This window comes from Otolemur garnettii, unplaced genomic scaffold (assembly GCF_000181295.1).
Source record: "Otolemur garnettii isolate 467f Iridium unplaced genomic scaffold, OtoGar3 scaffold00043, whole genome shotgun sequence".
Taxonomy (NCBI): Eukaryota; Metazoa; Chordata; class Mammalia; order Primates; family Galagidae; genus Otolemur; species Otolemur garnettii.
Genome location: NW_003852438.1, coordinates 9,824,351 through 9,843,107, shown reverse-complemented (window position 1 = coordinate 9,843,107; position 18,757 = coordinate 9,824,351). Strand labels below are relative to the sequence as shown.

General features: G+C 37.5%; 1 pseudogene; it reads right to left on the bottom strand.

Moving 5' to 3' along the window:
- Positions 1-13,238: 13,238 nt before the first annotated feature.
- On the bottom strand, positions 13,239-15,524 carry LOC100963096 (annotated as a pseudogene).
- Positions 15,525-18,757: the final 3,233 nt, after the last annotated feature.

Below are 18,757 nucleotides of genomic sequence, written 5' to 3'. Positions count from 1 at the left end.
CACTGCCTGTGCCAAGCCAAGAGCAATTGTTCCTGAAGAGAGAAGTGTGATGAGAAGCTGGCATCAGAACCTGAATGAAAACATCCTAGCCGGTCAGCCCACCCGCACTTTCATACCCACGGTGCATCTCACAAGGGTACATGTGAAATTTACTAGGTATAGAATATAAATGTCTTAACACAATAACTAAGAAAATGCCGTGAAGGCTGTGTTGACCAGTTAGATGAAAGCATTTCAGATTGTGTGTAAAACTACCACATTGTACCCCATAATTATATTAATGTACACAGCAATGATTCAATAAGGAAAAAGAACAGAAAAAAACTTCTTTTACTTGATAATCAATTTAGTAACAGAGCTGTACCCTTGGCACACATTAGGAGGCTTCTATAGGATATATCTTATGCAGATCTTATTTTTATAATTCTCTGATTGGAAAGCATATTTATGAAGGTCTCAAATAAAAACAAAACAGAACATAAGTCATAAGTCTAGTCTATAGTTTCTTCACAATATTGCCTTAGGTGCAGATATTATTCTTCTGGAAGAAATCATGACAGTTTTGAATTGTTTTTCTCCCAGTATTATCTTTCTTTCTTTTTCCCTGTCATACTGAAATGCTCCATTTTCCATCCTAGAAAGACCTGTTAATTAGTATTTTACGCTGATCATTTCATGTTGTTAAAATGAATTTTAACAGCCGCACATTCATTTAAATGTTTCAGTTCTGCTCTTCGCACTTCAAATGATCTCTAAATAAGGAGATGAAAAGTTTAAAATATAAAAGTGCATCATTGTTTTGTTGTTCCTAAATTTAGGTGAATGAAAGTACAGTAGAAGAACCTCCGTAACTGACCACGTCCTTACATTGAGCTCCTCCTTAAGTTGACCCAGTTTTCATAGACTGGACATGCACTGCCCAGACATAACAGTACACTAGGCCCATCTAGTTCCTTATGTCCACCACCTCTGTATGTTGACCAAATTGTTACAGTCCCTTAGGTGGCCAACTTATTGAATTTCTACTGTGTTTCCAAGTCAGTTTTAGAACTGCTTAGGAGAGGGGTCCCAAACCCTTTCAAGTGGTATAAAGAAAAATTTTCTAGAGTGTGAACATAAACCTGACTTAGTCATTTTGATGTTCTGGGTCATGGAAAGAGCCCAGGGTAGAATCTGTGATATTTTCTTTCTTTGCCAGCCTGACTCAGTCCGTGTTCTTTGCACTCAATCTTGAGTGTCTGCCAGGCATGTCTTCATGACCTCTTTGAACAATTTCTGTTGCTTCCTTCTCATATCATGTCTCCCCAACAATTTACCAGTTATCTGACCCTCCTGCTCATTTCTCTGAGTTTTTGATTTATCTGCTCATACAAGTAATATCCAGCAATAAGCAGATGTATACCAACTAGTCTTTGTAAACCAATTATAAAATACCCTACCTTTTTCTTTGACTCTTATCCCTGTCTATTTCCGCACCTACCTGCAGTTTCAAGCCTTCCTGTGTTCAAATTTATCTTTGTTCAAGAATTCTATTATCTGTGGCTCAGGGAATTCATTCCCTTTTTCTTCTTGTATAAACTTACCCTCATTGACTTTATACCTTTTGTATTAACCTGATGGAGTTGGAGAACATTCTTTTTAGTAAAGTACACAATGGAAAAGCAAGTATCTGATGTATTCAATACTAATATGAAGCCAGTAGATGATATAATACATGCCCATGGAAGAAAAATCTCAATTTAATTCAAGTTGGGGGGAGGGGGCAGATAGGAGGTGGCAGGGGGATTGGTGTGCTCTCACCTAATGGGCACACCTACTGGGTGTAGGACACAACTACAACAGGGACCTTACGTAGTAAATATAAACAGTGTAACCTAATTGTTTGTACCTCCTTATTAATCCAAAATTAAAAAAATTACTTACCTCATTGAGATTCATATTTCAAGTATCTGCTCTTAGATATCCATCTTGTAAAGGAAAACAAGATAAATGCAGGGATGCCAGTAGTTCATGATAACTTGCATGGATCTGTAATATGTGTTTTTGTTTTAATAGTAGGGATTAATTATTGAATGAGCAATTTTAGGAATAACTAAATGTTTATTTGAACACCTTAAAAAGTTATACATGAGAGGAAAAACTAATTTGATACGAGTTAAACAATCGCCATAATTGTACCCAACATGTATATTCCCAATTAAGAATCAAAAGAACATTATTTTTCTATTCTTTCTTACTGCTCAAGTAAATAATCAATAATTGTTCATCCAAATAAATATTCCATGAACACTTATTATTTACAGAGTATAATATAGGAGACCGGAGATCCAACTATAAACAAGTTTCTCCCCAAAGGGGCTTCTAGTAGCAGATGGTGTTTGATTTCAGTGTGTTCTTAGTGACACGGCAAGACAAGATAACAATGAAAGTGAAACTTTGGATTTGAGGAAATAACTCCTAATTCTTTGACAATTGTTCTTGGGTAAAGTAGTGGGTGTTGATATTTTCCTATGTTCACTCAGTTGCTTCAGGCTCTTCTCTCGCTACTAAAGTTGGCAGTGTCAGCTGTCACCAAAGGGTGATAGGGTCAGAGATATGCTTTTGGTACAGAGAAATCTGCACCCCCCCCCCTTTCTTCGTTCACAGGAAAAAGAGTTCCCTGGTGAGATGGTATCTTGCTGTGTACCTGCAAAGGGAAGGCTTTGATTGACTGGTGGAGGGATAGGCCGTGATCTTTTCAGCAATACTGATTTTCCTCCCTCTCTTTGTCTCTTCCTTTCCTCGTAGAGTACTTTAGATGTTTGTAACCTCCTCAACATTATCCTTCCAGTCCTCCCTCTCCCAGGACTCTCTTTGCTTTTAAGATTATTCTACACAACAATTAAATATGTGAGGTGAATGATATGTTAACCAGTTTTATGTAAATATTCCAAATTGCATATAAAATCAGCACATTGTGTCTTATAAATGCAGTAATGTACGCAGTTATGATTTAATAAACAATAAAATTATTCCTTCCTTCTTTTATCATATCTCTTATTCTTCTAAATTGTTAAGAATGAGTGGTGTGAACTCAACGATATTAGCATTTGAATGCTTATTGTTTTAGTGTTTAAAGTGCCTAAAAATGTATTACCCTTCAGGGATGTTGCATTTTAATTTATGAAGATTGTTAAATGAACATTAACAGCACAGTTAAGCTTGCAGTGTCGGATCCTTTCCATGTAAGATTACTTCCTTTAAGGTTTATCTACCAACAATCATTCCAATGCTCAATGTTATATTAGGAAAATTTTCCTCAAAAAAAAAAAGAAATTAAAAGGAAAGAAAATTTTCCTGAGAATCTGAGAGTTATTTGTTTTTTCAGTTCCAAGTGATTAAAATTTGAAATGATTTTATTAAATAAATAAACTTTGCCATTTTCTTCCCACAAATATTGTTTTCAATAAACCATTAACAGGTAGTCCTTTATAAACTATGAAAGACTGCCTAATTTGACTGTGACTTTGGTAGCTAAAAGACTCAGTTTTCCCTTCATAGATTCTGTATTTAGTGAATTTTAAAATATATTTGAGATATTTATGTTTGCAAGAAACCTCATTCAGTCATTGTTTGGGACTGAAGCTGCCTGTGAACCAGATAGTTGAGGTTCGAGAAGAGTCTGAATACTGTGCCTCCCCCCAAAGTGGCAAAATGGACTTAAATAACTTGTGAATAATAAGGGAGATTTCCTGCAGGGCATTTCTTTCTTTCTTTCCTTTTTTTTGAGACACACTCTCATTCTGTCACACCCTGGGCTGAGTGCCATGGCATCATAAGTCATGGCAACCTCAAATTCCTGGGTTCAAGTGATACACTATCCTCAGCCTCCTGAGTTTTTGGGTCTACAGGCACCTGCTACCATGCCCAGTTTTTCTATTTTCAATAGAGATGGGGTCTCGCTCTTGCTTAGACTGGTCTTGAACTCCTGAGCCCAAGCAATCCACCTACTTCAGCCTCCCAGAGTGCCAGGATTACAGATGTGAGCCACTGTGCCTGTCCTCCTGTAAGGGCATTTCTAAGACTGATGTTATTTGTCTTATATGACAATTTTTGATAATTTTGGGTGGAGGCATCTTTTCCACATCCTTTTATATTTTTGTCTATTAAATAGTAACAGCCTCCTCAAGGGATGATCATGGCCAGCCCTTTCTTTCAAAGGATAACTCTAATTTTATATTCCTTCAGAAAAACAATGCTTCAGAAATGATTGCTGGCCCCCTTTCTGTAGTATCAGTTGTAATGGACTGAATTCCAGATTTTATAATTCACTTCTGCCTACCTTTAAAGACTATGGAAAAACATGTCATAACAGTGAGATACTTACTTTTTGGACAGTTCATTAGAAGGTTCTTGAGGGAGTCAAAATTTGAGGAGTGTTAAGACAATGAGGAGGTTTTGTGTACGCCTGGTTCCTTTCCTGCATTCCACCTATCTCAACAGCCAACCTCACCCTCTATACAGAGGATTGTTCACTCACACCCCCACCCAGACATCCCCCTCCCACAGGCAAGTTTGACAATGGACAATTTTCTTTTAGGTTATAATTCTTACTGATGTAATGACACCAGTCTCAATCTCCTCTTTCCTTGCCAAATAAAATGGCATCTGGTACTAGATTTACCAGTTACTCTGTCTGTTCAGAGTAAGAAAAGAATGGTATAGAGAAAAACGAACATTTCTTTCTAGTTTTGTCAGGGGAATATATCTGATTGTTTGGACAGGGAAGCAGGCTTCCCTGCAATTTCTAGAATACCGACATTTCTTTTATATGTTTAGTCTGTTACCAGTGCATAGGGAACATTGGTGTGAACAACAAAATAGTCCTCAGTGACCCAGTTTCAAAGGTTACTAATGAATTGGTGGCAGTCTAATCAGCAGTGTAAAAACACATGTCACAATGGGAGCAATGTCCTCAGAGACATTAAGGGTGGTCTGATGTCATCTAAGTGCTGTTTTGATGTCTTGGGTGAATCTTTTATCTTTGTCCTAGACTTACATACTATGCCTGGTGCTTTAACTAGCCCCTTGTCTTACTATTGAAGGGGGTTACCAATATTTGAATTTTAAACCTGATGTTCTCCTGGTGGTACCTGGTCTGTAGTTTCATCATTTCTGTTCCTTGTTTACATCTTTTCAGATAGGCCATGAGACTACTTTGTGTATTAGAAGCAATGATGAGGTTTTCATCTTAAGCACTGAATAGAATTTCTTGGTATGTGCTTCATGTTCTGGTGTGACTTTACTACCCAGTGAACTTGCATAAAGCTTTTTTTTCTAAAAAAATTTCTCTATACATATACATGTGTTTATTTGCTTTCCAATTTTTACCTTCACAAAATTAAAATTTAATAACAATAACAATGTTTAAGATAAGGACTGGAAACAAAAACCTTGTGAAGAATGAATGAAGATAAAGCCATCCAGAAAAGAAGCTTTTTCTTTAACTATCCACCATCATTTCTGGACATGCTTGCTCCTGCTGCTCATGTTGATCCTGGTGTTGAGTGATGGTACAATTTCCCAGAAGTGTGTTCCTGCTGCCCCACTGAAGCAGGTGTCTCTGCTGTCCCGCTGGTTACTCTCCTTCTACTCAGTCCACATGGCATTCTTCTGTTGAGACTTCTCACACTGACCAGCCACATCCCATCACACCTCTCTGACATCCCACTGTTGGTGAAGAGTGAACATTGTCCCTGGCAGAAAGCCTGAGCTTAAAAAAAAAGATGATATCTCTGGATTTAGAGTACAGTAGAACCTCAATAGTTAACCACCTCCTTAGGTGAACCTAATTTTCAGAGACCAGACATGTACCACATGTACCTATCAGTACAGTAGGCCTAGATTCTTATGTTGAAACTTCCTTATATTGACCAGTTGGTTACAGTCCCTTCAGTGGTCAACTTACAGAAGTTCTACTGGAATTTCTTTTTGAGACAAGGTCTCTCTCTGCTTCCCAGCCTGGGGTACAGTAGGCACGATCATAGCTCACTGTAGCCTCAATCTCCTGGGTTCAAGGGATCCTCCTGCCTTAGACTCCAGAGAAGCTGGGATGATAGGTCCATACCACACATGCAACTGATTTTTCTATTTTTTTTCAGATAACAGGGAGATCTTGGTGTTGCCACTGCTGGTCTCAAACTCCTAGTCTTAAGAGATCTTCCTGCTTCAGCTTCCCAAATTGCTGGGATTATAGGTGTGAGCCACCAAGCCTGGACTAGAATAAAATTTTTTTTGTTTTTATTATTGGGGATTCATTGAGGGTATAAGAAACCAGGTTACACTGACTGCATTTGTTAGGTATAGTCCCTCTTATAATTGTGTCTTGGCCCCCAAAGGTGTGTCACATACCAAGACCCCTACCCCCTTCCCTCCTTCCTTCTCTTTGCTATTCCTTTCTCCCATTTCCTTCTCTCCTTCCCTCTCTCTGCTCTTCCTTTCCCCCACCCCTCTCCATCCTTCTCTGTCTCTCTGTTATCCCCTTCCCCTACCCTCACTGTGTACTAGGTCATTAATTGTCCTTATATCCAAATTAAGTACATAGGATCCATGCTTTTCCATTCTTGTGATGCTTTACTAAGAATAATGTGTTCCACTTCCATCCAGGTTGGTACAAAGAATGTAAAGTCTCCATCTTTTTTAATGGCTGAATAGTATTCCATGGTATACACATACCACAGCTTGTTAATTCATTCCTGGGTTTGTGGACATTTAGGCTGTTTCCACATTTTGGGGATTGTAAATTGAGCTGTGATAAACAGTCTAGTGCAAGTCTGCTTATGATAAAAAGATTTTTTCCCTTCTGGATAGATGCTCAGTAATGGGACTATATGATCAAATGGGACGTCTAGCTTGAGTTCTTTGAGGGTTCTCCATACTTCCTTCCAAAAAGATTGTATTAGTTTGCAGTCCCACCAGCAGTGTAAAAGTGTTTCTTTCTTTCTACATCCACACCAGCATCTGCAGTTTTGAGATTTTGTGATGTGGGCCATTCTCGCTGGGGTTAGATGGTATCTCAGGGTGGTTTAGATTTGCATTTCTCTAATAATTAGGGATGATGAGTATTTTGTCATGTTTGTTAGCCATTCATCTGTCTTCTTTAGAGAAGGTTCTATTCATGTCTCTTGTCCATTGATATATGCGATTGTTGGCTTTGTTCATGTTGATTAATTTGAGTTTTCTATAGATCCTAGTTATCAAGCTTTTGTCTGATTCAAAATACGCAAATATCCTTTCCCATTGTATAGGTTGTCTATTTGCTTTGGTTGTCTCCTTAGCTGTACAGAAGCTTTTCAGTTTAATTACGTCCCATTTGTTTATTCTTCTTGTTGCAATTGCCACAGAAGTCTTCTTCATAAAGTCTTTCCCCAGGCCAACATCTTCAAATGTTTTTCCTATATTTTCTTTGGGTATTTTTATCATTCATGCCTTAAATTTAGGTCCTTTATCCATCTTGAATCAATTTTTGTGAGTGGAGAAATGTGTGGGTCCAGTTTCAGTCCTTTACATGTGGATATCCAGTTCTCCCAGCACCATTTATTGAATAGGGATTCATTACCCCAGTGTATGTTCTTGTTACTTTTATCAAAGATCAGGTGGTTGTAAGATGTTAGTTTCATTTCCTGGTTTTCTATTCAATTCCAAATGTCTATGTCTCTATTTTTGTGCCAGTACCATGCTGTTTAGACCACTATGGCCTTGTAGCACAGCCTAAAGTCTGATATGGTGATGTTCCTGGCTTTGTTTATATTACTAAGAACTGTCTTAGCTATACGGGTTTTTTTGTGGTTCCATACAAAATGAAGCATTATTTTTTCCAGGTCTTGAAAGCATGATGTTGGTATTTTAATAAGGATGGCATTGATTCTGTAGATTGCTTTGAGATACCAGAATGGTTTTGTAAAGGATTTTGACCATAATCTGTCCCCACTGAGCAGCCACTGATGAATTTTTGAGGAAAGTGAAAAAAAGGGCTCCTATTGCTTTTGGAAGATTATTTTGGAAAGAGTTTGAATGGTGGACATAAGAAATAAGAGTCTGAAAGGAAGTGGAAAGACCAATTTGAAGAAATGATTAGAAGGTAGAACACTGATTCTCCACCTTAATTACCTGTTTGTGTCGAGGGCAGTGCCTTTCCTATCATTGAGACTTAAACTCTGTGAGTGACTTTGACGTCACTTTCCTCTCATCTTACTTATTAATCTGTAAGTAAATATCATTGATTACTTCTAATTTTCATATCTGCCTTAGGTAGAAAGATTTATTGAAAGAGTTTTGAAGTGCAAGCTAATACATCTATTTGATGCTATTCTCCTGTAAGTAAAGCTCTCTTTTTCACCATTTACCTTCTAAATCTTTTCTAGGTTTAAGGAGAGCTCTATGTTTTCAGAGGGCCTGCCAGAATAGGAAACAGTATCATGCTGTAGTCATGTGTGTGGACTCTGTGTCACGTGTGTGGACTCTGTGTCAGATTACCTTGATTCAGAGTTTAGCTTTTCATTTACTAGTATGATTTAGGCTCTATGCCTCAGTTCTTTCATTTGTAATATAATGATGATAATAATAATAACAATAACATTATTATTATCATATTGAAACTGTTTAAAATAATTTACTATCTATAGGGATTTAAATTGATTCTATTATCACTGCATATGTTGCTGAGAGTAATGGCTGACACGTTGCAAGTAACATAAATGATGCCGTTATCTCACCTGCCCACAGGGTTGCTCTGTATTAAAAGCACTAGGGATGGTTTGTGCCACTAATAAGATTCTTCGATATGTTTCCTTGAACAGTTTCTTGTGTTGTTTACCTTTCATGACTCTATAGCTTATATATTGTATTATTGCTCTATGACAGATTTCACTTTTGGATTTACTATATCGAATAGCAAAATGCTGGACATGGATTTAAATATTTATTAAATTTAACAAAATATCTTGAAGGACAAGAATTACTAAGGCTTTCTCTGTTTCTAGGATGAATGATTACCTTGGCAAGAGGCACAGTAGCTTTGAGAGGTTTCTTACTATCCAAAGTGACAATTTTTTTTGTTTGTTTTATCTCTTCAAAACAGCCACTTTGGGGTCATTTGTACTCACAAATAATATATTCCCTATGGGGTCTTGGTTCTGAGGGACTAATAAATGCCCTTTGTTGCCATCTTCAGGAACAAAAGTTAAAAAGGTGTTTAAGAGATGTCATTCCAGACTGGTGAGGAAGTTGAAATGTGAGTTTCAAACACATGTCATCAGCAGGGTAAAGAGAAGGAAGGTCAAGAGAGATGAACGGTGGGGTTGAATTCAGTCACCCTTGATTGAGTGGCCTGCAAAGGATATCTTTATGTTTCCTTTCAAAATCCATCATTCAGCAGCCACAGGTTTTTCTCATAATGAAGAATTTATTTGTCGTTTAACTTAAGAATTTTATTTACTTTTTAGTAGACTTTAGTTTTTTGAACAGTTTTGGATTACAGAGTAATTGAGATGATAGTATAGAGGATTTTCACAGATCTGATGCTCAATTTTTTTCATAGTTGTAAATGTTCTATGAAAGCACAGAACTTTAATTTCACAATTACGGAACATAAAAACAATACAACATCTTTCACCATTTCATGAGAAGAGTTTGACTTTAGTACTCCTGTTATTAACAACCTAAATAAATATGATATATTTATTCTAATTATTGAACTAATTTAGATGCCTCATTGTTAAAGTCCATAGTTTATTCAGATTTATTTATTTTTTACCTAATATCTTTAAAAAATTTCCAGAATCTCACCAGGGTTACCACATTGCACTGAGTTGTTATATATCTGTAGGCTCATTTTGGTTGTGGCAGATTCTCAGACTCTCAGATTCTCTTAGTTTTTGGTAGTTCTAGGGAGTAGCAGTCGGGTATTTTTTATGATGTGCCACTTTTGGAGTTTGCCTCACATTATTGGGAAGAAGATCACAGAGGCAAAGTGCCATTTTTGTCATTTCATGTCAAGGACACTTACTGTCAACAGGACATACATACATGTTGATACTGACCTGGATCATTTGGCTGAGACAGTGTTTATCAGACTACTTCACTGAAAAGTCTCTGTCATCCCCCATACCGTTTTTATAGTGCATTCTTTGGAAGAAAATCACAATGCTCACCCTGAACCTAAAGATTGAGACCTATGCTCCTCCTCCTTTAGGGCAGAGTATTTATATAAACTTTTGCAATACTTGTGCATAAGAGATTTGTCTCCTCTCCTTTTATTAATTTATTCAACTTATTTATTTATTAGCTTACTTAGAGTGGACTCTTGGATATTTATTTTATAGTTTGGGTTATAATCTAGACCTACAGAACTGATTTTGTTACCTGGATTGTTCCAGCTGTGGCCACTGTGGTTGTTAGTAAACCATGGCCATAATTTGAGCAAAACCAGAATCTAATAAATTACAACCCATTACTTGGCTTCTCTGCCTTTTTTGATTTACCTTACCAATGGAATTGTATTATTATAATTCTTTTTCTGAGAAGGCATACTTGGAGAAAGGTTCTAGAAGCCACGGTAATGGATGAATTAGGGAGAGCCCTGCTTGCATTATAAGCATTCTCTTCTTACTTGCTTAGGGTGAAATATATACTTCTTGAGATCAGGAACCGGTTTTATTTGTTCAGACTTATGTTCTAAGTGTTTGAAACATAGTAGTTACTCAAAGAAGATTGCTTAATGAATAAATAAAAATGATGAAAGGTGTTAGATGCAATTGTGAGAAATATATTGCATGCTTTCTTTAACTATACTATCTAATATTTTCTTTTCTTCCCCACCCTGTAAGCTTGCTGTCACTCTGTGCCTTTACAATGCTGTTTCTTTTCTTTTTAAGTGTTACTGTCTTTATTACACCATAAGGCGGTATTTTATACATTAACTCATCTTATAGTAAAAACATTTTATGTACAACTGTAAAGTAACTGCTGCACAGATAGCTCAAACTTAAGAATGGATTAAAGTCCTCTGAGTTGTATGATACATAAATTGGAAAATAGTTTGTCTGTAGAAAATAGTAAAAATGATAACATTTTCAAGGCTACCTCAACAAGTCTATTTAAACCAAGTAGAAGCTGAATACATTATACATTTAAAATATGGTTTGAATTCTGGGATCCAGGAAAAATGTTAGTTTCACTTACTGTAACAGTTATTTTTTCTTAAAATTGAGTTGTGTAAAGTGAAAATTCCTATTAATTTCTCTATTACTCCTGATTTATGTCTGATTATTTTTCTTTTGGTTAGTCTATAATTCACATCAAGTTTTAGCTATTCTCCCTAAAGAATAGGTACCATACATATCATTTTAATCTGCTTGATAAAGCACCCATTCCTACCCAAATCATGAAATGTTTTGGTTGTTAGTAAACCATGGCCATAATTTGAGCAAAACAAGAATCGAATAAATTACAACCCATAAAGTGTATGTGGACTATCACCAACTATCTTCCCTTAATTCCCCGTGGTTTGATGGGAAACCATGAGGAATCAGGAATAACCTGACAAAATTAACAAGTAGATCAAGGAATAAAAGTCAAGAGAATTCTGACAACAGAGGCAAGAAATATTTTGTCAGGATTCAAGGCTAGAACTGAAGTTCATTCATATACAAAAAGGATGTTGCCTGAAGGATCAGGGCAATCAGAGCCCCTAGGGCGAGGTGATCAAGTAACCAGTAGTTAGAGATAACGAAAGAGAAACCAGGGCCTAAAACAATCTTAGTTGTTCACACTGAATGAAAACAACAAGATAGACCATGTAGTTTTAATTTTCCTAGCATAGTTAATTCCAGGATTCTCAGTGTAGAATCTCTAGGAATTAAGGCAAGAAGACAATGCCACTCTCAAGCTCCTGTGCTATGTGGAATGTTTCCCAGAGAAATAATATCTGAAAAATCAGGAAAAGAGTTATCTAGCTTAGGGTTATATTAAATTCTTCAGTTCCCTCAAATCAACAACTTAAAATAACCATACAGTTTACCATAAAAGGAAGTATCTAAGGTGCTAAAAACCTTTCACCAGAGAAACTGTTTAACAGAAACAGATCCTACACAGCAGCTTTAGTAACAAAGCCACTGAGAAGCTGAACTGCACCATTCCACCTAAAAATCAGATCTTGCCCATTAGAATTTAACCTGTAGAAACATTAATGATCCGTAAAGCTTTCACCATTAAAAGAATGTTTAGTAAGGCACCTTTATTAGTTCTCTTTGCTCTCCATCTTATAAGTTTCCCTCTTGCATGTAAAGAATATTCCGGTGGTTTTTTTTTTTTGACATACTTTACAAAAATGCTAATCTGTGCTCCCCCCCCCCCCAATTCCCTCTTGGTAAATAATGTTAATCTTCCATTAGGAAGAAGTGGAGTATGTTGTCATTTAAGCACCATTTACCCAGCCTTCTTATAAAAGAAAGCTATGGAGTTATCACATATTTAGAGTTCCTTAGAGACAGTGGCTTTCTATTAAAATGTACTTCTATGTATACTATCAGTGAAGAATTCATGGAAATATGAATCACTTTATGAGAAGCTAAAATGTATCAAAATGTATATAATTATAGGTAACCTATATTGATGTACTACATCCTCCAAACCTAGAGCACTCAATGGCATATACTGTATTACAATACAGCTAAGTATGAAATCTTGTTTCAAACCATTGCTCAGTATGAAGTCTCAGAAAATAGGTTATAGAACCACACAAGTAACTGCTGGCAGGTGGTGAGAGATGCCAATTATAGAACTTTGAGTTCCAAAGGCTCAAAATGGTCCTCCAGAGAATGTTACATTCCTTTAAGTATTTAAAGAAGGAGCCTATTAAGAGACATTTTTAAGCATAAAGACAAGTCAACTTACAAAGTAGTCAGAAACATGCTTGATTTTATCTTGTAACCTATACACAATGCATCAGAATAAAAATAAAATGAATTTCAAACACCTTTTAAAAAGGAAAACCTGATGAAGTAGCAATAAAGTTACAAAAGGTGATGGTCAGGTAGATAAAATAATTTAGATAAAGCTTGTCTGTCAGAAAAAAGAGGGGACTGGCAAGTGGTCAAAAAGAAGCACAATATGCTTTTAACTTTGTATGAAAAATAATGTTCAGTTTTATATTGCCAAACATAATTTTTTTTTTTACTATAAAAATCCTCTACATCTAATTATTTACTGAATGCTTTATTAAAACTCCGTTTCTGGCCTTTATTTTGGGATCTGTTACTTTTGTTGCCACCTCCTGACAGCTGTCCCCTGAAGCTTCTGTTTCCTTCCGCTGACCCCTAAAGGCTCGATATCCTTCTTTTGGTCCCTCCAGCTCTGGTTGCTCTGTGGCTACAGCAAGCTGCCAGTGGAGTGAATCATGCCATTTCTCCTGTATTTCTGTCACTGATGTGGTAGGTACATTGAAGCAGATACCCAGCTTTCCTTTGAGAAAGACCATTCCCTTCACTTTAGAATCAATATTCTCTCCCAGTTGCTCTTTAAGTTCTTTCCAAGCATAACTAATATTCGGCATTTCAATCGAGCACCACAAGATCATGGTCACAAAACTCACATCTGAGTTGATCAAGGAGTGTTGGTCTACTGACCTGGTGCCTGAAACATGGGCGAGTGCTGCTGCAAGGGCTTCCACAGCTCCCTTCTCCTCTATCAACTTCTCTGTTGACTCCTTGAAGTGATTATCACACTGGGAGGCACAGAATCCAAAAGTCTGATGGCATCTTTGCTGGAAGCTTTTATGATTTCTGTTGGAGAAGGAACACCTATTTGTTTAAACTTAATTCCCACTTTTTGTTCCACTTGTACCAACTGATATTCTTCCTTGTGCTGATAAAAGCAGATGCAAACCCTTGTCCTTCCAGCCCTTCTTGTCCACCCAGAATGATGAATGTAGGATTCTACATCCTTTGGTGGACAGCTTTGCACAACCAAATCAACCTCAGGTAGGTCTAACCCACGTGCAGCAACATTGGTTGCCACCAAAACTCCAAAATCTCCATTTCTAAAACCTTTCAGGGTAATTTCCCTTTGCTTCTGCGGGATGTCTTCATGTAATGACTGCACATCCTGCTTAATAGCCACACTCTGTGACAGTTCCTGGGCTTCTTTCTTGGTTTTGCAGAAGATGATAGTGCGTCCTTGATGACCACTATAGACTTAGATCACATTCCTAATCACTGCTGCCCTCTGAGTCCAGTGGCACTTGATAGCCAGATGCTCCACGGTTATTGCTGTTTTCTGTGTCTTTTTACTGATTAGGTCCACTTGTTCGTATGTAGGTTTCATGTATTTCTTAGCAACATTAAATACCCAATGAGGGCAAGTCGCAGAAGAAAGCAATGTTTGGGGATTGTCTTCAGAATCTTTCTTATATGCAACACTTAAAATCTCTTCCACTTGATCAGCAAAACCCATATCTAACATCTGATCAACTTCATCTAGGACAACATACTTAAGTTTGGTGAGATCCAGTTTGCCATTCTGTAGGTGGTCTTTGATTCGACCTGGTGTTCCAACCAGGATATCAATCCCATTCCGAATGCATTCAATTTGACCTCCAGAGGGAGTTCCACCATAAAAACAAGCCACTGCCAGCTTTTTTGTGATGCCGCTAAAGTCTTTGTTCACTTAATTTGCCAACTCTCTTGTAGGTGCAAGAGCTAGTACCTGAGGGGAATGACCTCTCTTCCCATCTTGCAGTTCTCCCTGAAGTTTCTCAGTCAAAGGAATGGCAAAGGAGAATGTTTTCCCAGTTTCTGTCCGTGCCTGGGCAATTAAGTCCTTCCTACTGTAGACATGATGGAATGTCTTTGCTTGTATGGGAAACAGGAAGGTCACCCCTCCGCCTTTGAGAAGTTTAACAGTCTCTTCAGATATGGGAAAATTAGAGAAAGCTCCTTTTTGTTCCACAGGTATTTCCTGCTTTATCTCACTGTTACTTTCTTCACTGGCAGGTTCAACGGAGTTAGAGTCAGGTTCAGAATAAGAGAATCCATTCTTCAGTTCAGGGCTCTTCTCTACTATTTACCTCCTTTTCTTTCTTCATCCACTTCGGCTTAGGAGCATCTACTTCTTCAGAAGGCTCCTCACGTCTGACATTTTTTATTTCAGGAGAAACAACTTCCTTCTCTAAGGGCTCCTTTTTCTTTTTCACACTTTTGGTTTTAGGAGAAACAATGTCATCTTGAGACTACTCGTGTTTCTTTTTTGCCTTTTTGGATTTAGGAGAATTCATGTCAACTTCAGAAGTACTTGCTTTCTTTTTAACTTGTTTAGCTTTGGGGGAAATAGTTTCTTCCTCTTCTGCTGCCTCTTCAGTCTTACTTGATTTTGGTTTCTCTCTCTTTCTTCTGAGCTTGCTTTCACAGCATCTCCGCTTTTTTCATGGTTGCGTCTGATTCCAAATCGGCGTCGCCAAGAAGTCTTCCCAGCATTATTCAGCACCTGCTGCCCAGGCTGACCCGTCACCCCAGTCGCCGCCCCAACTGCGTGGAGAGGAATAGCTGCAATGCTGCTTCTGAGCAGCATGATCTTGGAGCACTCCTTTGAGATATCTTTTCTTTTCTTTTTTGATGTAGGCATTTATTGCTACAAACTTCCCTCTAAAGACTGATTTTTGTGTATTTTATAAGTTTTGGTGTGTTCTATTTTCATTTTTGTCTTAAAAATTATTTTATATCTTTTTTCATTGCTTTGTTGACTCATTGGTTGTTTAGTAAAATTTTAAGTTTAATTTCCATGTAGTCACATAGTTTCCAAAGTTCCTACTGTGGTCCATGGCTATTTTTATTCCATTATTTTCAGCAAAGATATTAATATGATTTTGACTTTTTTGAATTTATTAGGACTTGTTTTGTGGCCAAACATGTCCTGAAGAAAGATTCTTGTATAGTCAAAAAGAATGTGAATTCTTCAGCTGTTAGATGGTATTTTCTGTAAGTCTGTGTGGAATACATTTAGAGTGAAGCTTAAATCTGATTTTTTTTTTTTTTTTTGCTGTTTATTATATTATTATTTTGACCATTTAGTGAGGCTGTATTTCCTAGGCTATTCTTACTCCCTAGAGGTATGACTGTCAGTCTGATTATAGACAGGTTAGGTATTTAATCGAATCTTCACAGTCTGTGTTTAATTTGTTGACTATTTTGTTTCAGGGGTTTTGCTTAGAAAATTTGAGTGGACTATCCTAATCAGTTTCAGCACTATATGGCGCCCTATGCTCGGGTAGGAGATGAGTCTCCAGCTGTCTCTGCAGTTTCCAACCTGGACAGGTCTGTGGGAGATAAATGGAGGAAACAGGGCCTTGCGGGAGAGCCAGCTGCGCCCTCAGGTTTGGAGGATCTTGGACCATTCTTTCTACAGACTGGTGGCCATACACAACTTCTCTGGCAGGGTCACGGAGCCAATGTCAAGTCCCATGAGCTGGCTGCTGCTAGCCTGGACCCCTTCGTCTCTAGTGGGCCTCAGGGACTCGTGGTGCTCCTAGTGGGCCAAGGCCAGAATGAGGCTCCCACAAAAGCACCCAGGATGGTGAAGAAGCCAAGTGTCTACCTCCAGCTTACTTTTTTCAGTGGAGAAACTATGAATTCAGGGGTTCTTTCCAGGTGTGGTACCATAATGGCTTAGGAGGAGGGGTAGTGCAGTCACAAGAGAACCATTCCCTATACTGTCCAGCCATGGTTTTGCTTGTCTTTATGGTCCAAAAGGGCTTCACATTCTTGCTCACACATTCAGGGTTCTTTAACTGTTGTAAAGGTATTTCATGTGGGGATAGTTGTTCAATCTGATGTTTTTGTGAGGGGATGATTGCTGGAGAGGCTTCCTGCTCTGATTTCTCTTTCTCTCCATTTCTGAAGGACTGCTTTGCTAGTGTAAAGGTCTTGGTTGGCAATTTTTTTTTGGTATTTTGAATATATCATCTCACTCTCTCCTGGCCTGAAGTTTTCAGCTGAGAAGTCTACTGATACTCTTCTGGGGATTCCCTTATATGTAATGAGCAGCTACTTTTAAAATTCTATTTTTTTTTTTGACTTTTTGCAATTTAAAAAGTATGTGTCTCAGTGTAATCTTTTTTGACTGATCTTGTTTGGAGACTTTTGAACTTTCTGAATCTGGACATTTATCTCTTTACTCAAGTTTGGGAAGTTATTGCCATTACTTCTTTCAGACATTTAGACTCTTTCCCAATCTCTGGTCCTTTCAAAACTTTCACAAGGTGTACATTAGTTCTCTTAAAGGTGTTCCACAGTTTCCATAGGCTTTCCTTACTATTTTTCAGTCTTTTAAAATGTTTTTTCCTCTGACTGGATAATTTCAAATGAGTTTGCTGTTGAGGCTCTGAATGCATTTTTTATTTCATTAATTCTATTCTTCAGCTCCAGAATATCTGCTTGGTTCTTTTTTTGTGGTTTCTACCTCTTTGTTGAACTTTACATTTTATTCGTGCACTGTGTTCTTGTATCTTTGAGTTTTCTATCTGTATCCTCTTGTAGTACGCTGGTCTTCCTTAAAACACTATTTTTAATTCTCTTCCAGGAAATTTAAAGATCTCCATATTTTGGTGTCAGTTACTGGGAAATATGACATTCTTTTGGTGATATCAAGTGTCCTTGGTTTTTTTAGCCTTTACCAATTTCCAGAGTTGGGCCAGTTCACAGATTCAAAGCCCCTCAACTATAAAGGGGGAGGTCACGTTTCTACAATAAAGGCACTTATTACATGTATATTACTTGGTCTAATAAATATTTTTCCTAGCTTTTCCCACAGTGAACTATGGCTCCTTACTGAGGAGACTGTGCATTGAGGAAAGAGGAAATCAGTTGACTCTTGTCTGCTGACAGGATCCCCACAATTTCCCAACTTGTGGATTGAAGGCAATTATCATGCCTTTATCTATTAGAATAGTAAACCAAAGGTGAGATGACATATCAGAAGGAATCACAAAGATTGTTGTTAACATTAAATCTTAAAAGTACAAGCCTGGTAATTCTTACCACATTTAACTAGCTTATTTATCCTATGCTGAAAGAAGATGGATCTTGGAGATTGGTGGCCAATTATCATAAAATTAATCAGGCAGTGACTCCAATGGCTGCCGTTGGTCCAGATCAATATATTCCCAGTACCTGGCATGTAGGTATAGATCTGTCAATTGCTTCTTTCTCTGTACGTGTTGGTGAACCAGAAGCACTTTTCTGTTAGTGGGCAAGGTCAGAAGTACATCTTGACTACTATTAATATTATATGCAGTGAATGTGAAATGTATCTTCACTCTGTGTTAGCTTTCAAGCCCTCTAGTCTGTAGGGAACTTGATTGTTTTTCTTTTCCCCAAGACATCACACTGATCCAGTACTTTTTTTTTTGAAATTAAATCATAGCTGTGTACATTAATGCGGTCATGGGATACAATGTGCTGGTTTTATATACAATTTGAAATATTTTCATCAAACTGGTTAACATAGCCTTCATTCGCATTTTCTTAGTTATTGTGTTAAGACATTTATATTCTACATTTAGTAAATTTACATGTACCCTTCTAAGATGCATCGTAGGTATGGTCCCACCAATTACCCTCCCTCCACCCATCCTCCCCCCTCCCCTCCCCTCCTTTTTTCCTTTCCCCATATTCTTGAGCTATAGTTTTCATATGAAAACTATAAATTAGTTTCATAGTAGGGCTGA